The sequence below is a fragment of the Epinephelus lanceolatus genome, chromosome 10, assembly GCF_041903045.1.
Source record: "Epinephelus lanceolatus isolate andai-2023 chromosome 10, ASM4190304v1, whole genome shotgun sequence".
NCBI lineage: Eukaryota > Metazoa > Chordata > Actinopteri > Perciformes > Serranidae > Epinephelus > Epinephelus lanceolatus.
In genome coordinates, this window is record NC_135743.1 from 45428156 (window position 1) to 45436097 (window position 7942).

Below are 7942 nucleotides of genomic sequence, written 5' to 3' on the forward strand. Positions count from 1 at the left end.
AAATCAGCCGGCTCGCAGAACTGACTGAGAAATGCATAAGGCCCACAAGTACAGACGGACAGCGTGCATGCTGTGCACAGACAAGGTGAGCGACGGAAAATGTATGGAAAAATGGCAGGGAGAGACCCGCCAGGGAGCTGTAAATATTGTGGAAACAACCACAAGAGAGGCAGAGAACAATGTCCAGCCTATGGCAAGATATGCAGAGTGTGTGGCATTTCAAACCACTTTGCCAAAGCATGCCAAGCTAGTAATAAGTCGGACAAAATAAAAAAAGTGCATGTGATTGAAGATGCTGAGCAAGGAGAAGGGGACTCAGATACTGACGACAGACTGTTTCTAGCCACTGAATGCATTAACACTGTGGAATACCCAAGGCGAAAGCGAAAGTGGTTTGCACACCTGATTCTGAATGAGAAAAGACAGGCATACCAGCTAGATTCAGGTGCCACCTGCAACGTAATGAGCCGCAGGACAAAAGAGAGGCTTTCACCGGGAACTGCATTACTCCCAAGCGCATCCAGGATTAAACTGTACTCTGGACAATGGATGTGGTCACTTGGGACTTTCCACACAGACTGTATCATTCGGGGAGAGAAGCACAACCTCATATTTGAAATTGTGGAATCCAAGTAAGAGCCTCTGCTGTCAGGGGACACGTGAACGTCTGGGCCTTATGAGCATCACAATCCCAGATGAGCTGCAAAAAGCAGAGGCAAGCCAGCCCACACCGCTCACAAAGGAACAGCTGTTACAAAGATACCAGGACATCTTCAAGGACCCAATTGAGTCAGTCCCAGGTGAGGTGCACTTTGAACTGGACCCCAGTGTAACACCTGTACAGTGCGCGCCACGCAACGTTCCAGTTGCCTTGAAACAGAGAGTTAAGAAAGAGTCGGACAGACATATTAGAGATGGCAACATCACATCGGTGACTGAGCCAACAGCATGGATTAGTAACATGGTGACCATCGCAAAACCAGAAAAAATCAGACTTTGTATCGATCCAAAGCCTCTGAACCAAGCACTGCTGAGGTCTCACTACCATATGCCGACGCTAGAGGACTGGTATGAGCTGCCCAAAGCTCACATTTTTACACTAGTGGATGCTTGCAATGCCTTCCTACAATGCAAGCTTGGTCTGCCAACCTTCTGGACACCGTGGGGCCGAATGAGGTGGCTAAAGCTCCCATTCGGAGTCTCAGTTGCACCTGAAATCTACCAGCGCAAACAGCACAAACTGCTATCGGGTCTGGCTGGCATCAAACCAATAGCGGATGACATTCTGGTGGTCAGCTGCGGTGATACAGATGCAGAAGCCGAGAACAACCATGATAACAACTTACAGACCCTCACAGGGCACTGCAGGGCTGTGAAGCTCAGGCTGAGTGAGCGCAAGCTGCAGTTTAAGCTCAAGGCTGTGCACTTCCATGGTCACATACTGTTCTCAGACGGCCTGAAAATCGACCCTGAGAAAACACGGGCTGTGTTGGAAATGCCTACACCCATGGATGGGAAAGCTGTGCAATGCTTCATCGGGTTCGTAATGTATCTTGCTAGATTCCTGCCAAAGCTTTCTGAGACCTGTGATCCACTCCGCAGGCTCCTGGATAAGGACACTCAGTGGCACTGGTTGCCCAAACATGAGGATGCAGTGCGAGAAATAAAGCAGATGGTCTCCAGCACACCTGTTCTCAAATATTATGATGTCACCAAGCCTGTTACAATCCAGAGCGACGCTAGTATGACCGGACTGGGGTGCTGCTTGTCACAAGGGGGACAGCCCGTGGCTTTTGCTTCAAGAGCACTGACACAAACAGAGCAAACTACGCTCAAATAGAGAAGGAGTGTTTGAGCATAGTTTTCACCTGCCAGAGATTCCACCAGTACTTATATGGCAGGGAGACAGTCACTGCAGAAACAGACCACAAGCCTTTAATAACTATCTTCAAGAGACCGCTCCTGAAAGCACCAATCGTCTCCAAAGCATGTTGCTGCAGCTGCAAAACTACAATCTCAACGTTGTGTACAAGCCAGGGCCCGAGATGTATGTCAGTGAGACTTGGAGCAGGGCAACTCCATCTGGCCGCGGGTCGGACACCCCACATGCACTACATGCTGCGTACATCATGGACAGCAACCAGGATGTGTACACACAGCTTGACCAAGCGCAGCATCTGAACGTTACAGCCTTCAGATTCCAATAAATTACACAGCACACTGAAACGGATGATGCACTTCAGGAACTGAAGTCTGTTATCATCGAGGGGTGGCCAGATTACAAGGACATCCCGCTGGCAGTGCGGGAATACTGGCCCTTTAAGGATGAACTGAATGTCCAAAACAGGGTGCTATACAGAGGGCAGTGTGTAGTCATCCCAAAGGCTCTGAGAGCAGACCTGCTCAAATGCATACACACCAGCCATATTGGTGGGGAGGCATGTTATAGACGAGCCAGGGATACGCTTTTCTGGCCAAGCATGAAAGCAGAGATAAAAGACTTTGTGGCGAACTGTTCTGCGTGTAATGAATATGCACAAGCCCAACAGAAGGAATCCATGATGTCACACGATATACCAGTACGTCCCTGGCAGACAGGGAGCATAGATGTTTATTCTTATGCCGGCAAGGACATCCTTGTGGACCACTACTCAAACTTTTGGGAAATCGACCAGCTGCCAGATCTGTCTGTGGGCACGCTCATCACATGCTGCAAGGCCCAGTTTGCTTGATATGGACAGCCAAAGTGATCACTGACAACGGCTTGTAGTTTGCTTGCGAACAGTTCAGGAGGTTTGCAGCCAGCTGGGGATTCAGCCATATCACATCCTCACCCCGACACCCCAAATCGAATGGTAAGGCGGAATCAGCTGTTAAGATAGTCAAATCACTCTGCAAGTGGGCGAAACTTGATGGCACAGATGCGTGGTTGTCCATCCTCCACTGGCGCAACACACCAACAGAGGGGTTGGACAGTAGCCTCGCACAACGCTTAATGTCACGCAGGCTCAAAACTTCACTGCCAGTCACTGACAATTTGCTTCTGCCACACATGGTGGACGGAGTTGCAGAAAAGTTGCGATGGAAACGGCGGATTGCAAAGTCAGCCTATGACACCTCTGCCAGAGAACTCCCTGAGCTAAATGTTGGAACTTGGATAAGAATGAAGCCCCTTCCAGGAGACTGCACAGGACGGTGGCGGCTCGGCCAGTGTCTTCAGAAGGTGGCTCCCCGATCATACATGGTGGATGTTGACGGCACACTTTACAGACGCAACCGTGTGGATCTGCGTGTTGCAGAGCGTTCAGCCCAAACACAGCAGGTGGGAATGCCAGAGCAGAGCAATCCTGATCAGGGACATGTTACTGGAGAGACAGCGTCAGCTGAGACAGGGACTGTCTCATGTCAGAGCGAAGCAGGACAGGGGTAATCTCCTCAAACCCCAGCTGCACGGATGCAGCGTCAGCACTCTACACCGGGAAGATCTGTGGACAAAGACTGAACTTGTAACCCCCCCCCCTTTCCACACATACACACACACGCACACACAATTCCTCACCTATCCTTGGCTTAATACCCCTGGACTGTTATGCCCCAGGACTGTTCACTCATAGCCCAGGACTGTTCATTGAGTTGCGTGTAGTCTCGCCACCAGACAATCAGAGATCTCCGCCTTCTGATAGTCTGGGGACACTCCTTTCAAAAGTGTGTTTAACACACCGGCAAAAATGGCCGGCAACAAAGCAACGCCTCTTGCATTTTTGAAAAGGACACGCCTTCTCGGAAACGTGCGCTCCTCCTTTTCTCGTCCGCAAGGAAACAAACACACAGAGAGCTTGAAAATGGATGCCGAGAGATTTAACTCTGTTTTATCAAACGTGCGCTCATCCGTGAAGAAAATATTTTTTCCAGTGGATGTCTTGGTTACAACATTACTGAGCTAACTGGAGTAGTGTCATGTCATATCTGACAACGGGAGGCTTTTAACAGATGACGTCCTGATGTTAGCTTTGCTGCTGCTGTTAGCTGTCCCTGTCAGCTGCAGCCACTGATGCTTTCTAGACATCGTGATTTCCCAAAACTGAATAAATACCACACATAGCAACACAAAACTGCTTTGCTAGCTCAATCATGTTGTAACTAAGATATCCGCTGGAAAAGATATTTTTTTCATGGACCGTTTAATGAGTTATTACCTATTATAGACACTGCTAACGGCTAACAGGGCTAACAGCTAATGGTTAGCCCAGCTAAACGTGCACACAGAAATAGTAATGTTTGTTCAATCATTGTGTTTATAGACTTTACAAACATCGGATTAGTCCAAACGGTGATACAGTGATGTGAAAAATGTGATATATAGGCTATATATATAGCTAAAAGCTCTGCTGGTTTTCTGCCCGGAAGTATTTGTAAACAATGAGGCGAATCCCTCTATAGTCCCTGTATAGTTAAGCAAAGCGTCTAAAGACTGACTTGTGAGTCTAAGTAGCGTGCATTAAGGGCACATATGTCAAAAAAAAAAAAAAAAAAGGCATATATGTGTTTGGAATGCAGTGTTGTGAAACTGCTATAGATGTACATGCAGACTTGAAGGAAGTTAAAAGGGGACAGCCCACAAGTTATTAGGTCAGTCCAGAGATTTAAGGTCTGCCCACAAATTAATATGTTAATGTTTGTTTGATCACAACAGCTAAGGGGAAGGAGATGTTATAGGCATATGTTAATGCTTGTTATTGGAGGACGCCTAGTGGCGTCTCATGATAGTGCAGGTTCTGTGTAAGGGGACTGATGCGCATGTGCAGGTTGGCCTTTGTTTTTATCGGAAATAAAGTTCATGCTGAAACAGATACTGAACCCCAAATTGCCCCCGATGTCTGTGAGTGTGTGAGTGTGTTAAAAGCTGAGTAGCAGGAGGCACCCTGTATGGTAGCCTTGGCCACCAGTGCATGAATGTGTGTGTGAATGGGTGAATGTGACTCGTAGTGTAAAAAGTGCTTTGAGTGGTCGGATGACTAGAAAGGTGCTATGTAAGTGCAGTCCATTTACCATTTACCCTTGTGGTCTTGAACGCTTAATTGCACATTCATGCAGCACCAGGTAGTAGGCAAGTGTCTTCAAAGTTTGAAAAATGAAAAAATACACAGTATACCATTTACACCTGATGCACACTTTTTCCTAAACCCTGGGAGTGATACACGAAGCGAAGGGTTTCCCACAAATAAACACCAGTCAAGTTGTTGGCGATAGTACATTTTTATGCTGGTTTTAGGACTGACATTAATCAGCAAACATAAAGAAGTTTAAGATTGTAGTATGTTGGTTGTTCTCACTGTAGGGGCTAAGGGCTCATTTATTTTCAACATTAGATACGGAGACAGAGACAAACAGGCCCCTCTGTTCGTACTCTGCATTCATTTCATCTGTATTTGTGCATGTTTTCTGAAAGCTTACAGATACAGACAAAGTGGAGAAGTACCGCTGGCCATCATGGAGGCCATGTAACGTAGTTCAAGCAACATACATTGGTAGGAGATAACGAAGAAATTAAAGTAATGGCAGAACAGAACTAATTGGATGCATACAAGTATGAGGCAGTGACGTTTACAATGTTTGAAATGGAAATGTCTATTTTTGTATGTAAAGGGAGTATAAATGAACCTTAAACCTAAGCTTAAAGCCACCGAGGGGCTGCAGAGACAGGCTAATAATGGATGCACTGGCCATAGCGCTGCTTAGTAGTGTCTAATGGAAATAAGAGAGTCGAACTTTGGTTTCACACCTTTTATAGTATATTTATTGCTCATTGTTATGGTCTTCATTGTGTTGCATGCAAGAATCCATAATCACAGTCCATAAAACTGCATATATCCAAACATTTAACAAATACAAAAAACACGTTCACCTAGCATGGCATGGCAGTCAAAGAACTGTTTGTGCTCCTCTGTCCAGGAACACCTTTCCCCTGAATTAAGGTAATACCTTTACATGGTAAATAACACCAAACACAAAGTTGCCATCTACTGGACCAATTTGGTGCCTTCATACAAAGATCTAGAAATAGCTCCTACACATACGCTAATGTTGTGGCAGCACCTCTACAGATCGTTAACATGTAATATGTGTTCGTTATGATGGGACTGATAAGAATCATACTGCATATCTGAGACACTCAAGATTAGTATTACACATCATATCCTTTTATCAAAGATTTGAGAAATATCCTCCGGTAAACATTTTACAAGACACCATTTAGAGGTAATCACATCATGTATCTTTTCTGTATAGTAGTTCCATGTGCTTCTAAATAACTCAGTTTAACAGGTTTATTACCGTAAAACTTGGTGTATAAGTCACACTTTTTTTCCCTTTTTTTTCATCTAAAAAGTTGGGTGCGGGTTATAGACCGGTGCGACCTACAGACCAAGGTAAATGCTGACATAGGTAATTTGACCCACAAGATGGCGCTATGTAGTAATTTAAACTCATTCGTTTTTGGGATTTGAGTAAGCATGTATAGTTACAGCCCACACTGTAATAAGGTACTGTAATGCTGTCTTCTTAAAAAAGAAAAAAGAAGTTTAACATTAATTTAAACTCATTTTTATGGCTCAGATGTTGTTATACCGTAATTTTATTTCCTGAAGAGGTTGTTTGGAAAATTGCAATCTGAAAAGTAACCAAAGCTGCTTAAAGCCTTTGGAAACACAGCTTGAAATAGTAAAAATGCATATATTATATCAAAGTTGAGTGTCTCATTAATCATCCACAAAAGTCTGAGTGAAAATAACCATTAATAACTATTAGAAAACCCGGTTTAAAAACAGCTCATTTTGCTGTTTAGACCACTTGCCAGGACAGAGTGGGCGTGGCAGATAACGCTCTGATTGACAGCTCCCCCGTTTTGATTGATATCTGCCTGGCTCAGCAATGGCTGCCACAAATTTAATCCAGCCGTACATGTTTGAGCCCTCTGATGATTCAGAGGACGAAGCAGAAGCTAAAAATAATTCCTTTCAGGTGGTCACTGAATGGTAAGTTTCAAAATGTTTTGTGATTCATATTAATGTTACTTCGTAGAATAGTTAGCATAACTTTTATATGCAATGTTACGGCCAGGCTCCACCGGCTGCAAACATAACGTAGCGTCACGGCGTATTCATTTGGGCTCCACTGACTGCGTACGGAAGCGACATGTAGAGAAACCAGCGGGGGTGTTTACCGTTTGCTGAGCCGAGAGGCTGCATGTAGGCTGCATGAAATGTTAAAGCATTTTCCACCTAAATTATTACATATATTTGAGTTATCTACAAGTTTACTGTACTGTTTGTCGTCTACTCGCTTTCAAATGTCCCCATGTACACAGTGTCACGGATAAACAATAGAGGAGCCGCGTAAAATAGAGTTGTCGCGCCGCTCTCGTTGCCGGTGGAGCCGCTGTAATTGATTAACGGGGCGAGCTGCTACGGGACTCGCGCTGCAGACGTGCCCGGTTGAGCCCGGATGTTAGCTGAGATGAATGACAACGGGAGGCTAGCGCTTAGCCTTTCTTCATTGAGATATGTTTTCACTGAAAACATAAATCTGCTCCGTTTTTCTGATAATAGCCTTTTTCATTCAAACACATCCAGTCTTAATAGATTAAATATGTCTTTACTCTGACACACACACCAAGCGGGAGAGACCGGTGCCGGCCGGCCGTCTCTCTGGCGTTGTGTAGAAGTATTTGCCCGCCTCGAATAATGTTCCCCTCCGGCTAAAATTGTGTTGTTTCCCGCAGCATCACCTCCACGATTGGGGATATGTTTATGCGTAGCAAAGCTAACTGCTTGGGGTTAGGGGTGAGGAAGGGTGCACATTACGTCCCCTCCCCGCGAGCCGACACGGGCACTGGGCCCGGGGGGCAAGCCCGGCCGCTAACAAGCCGCCTCTTCCGGCAGCT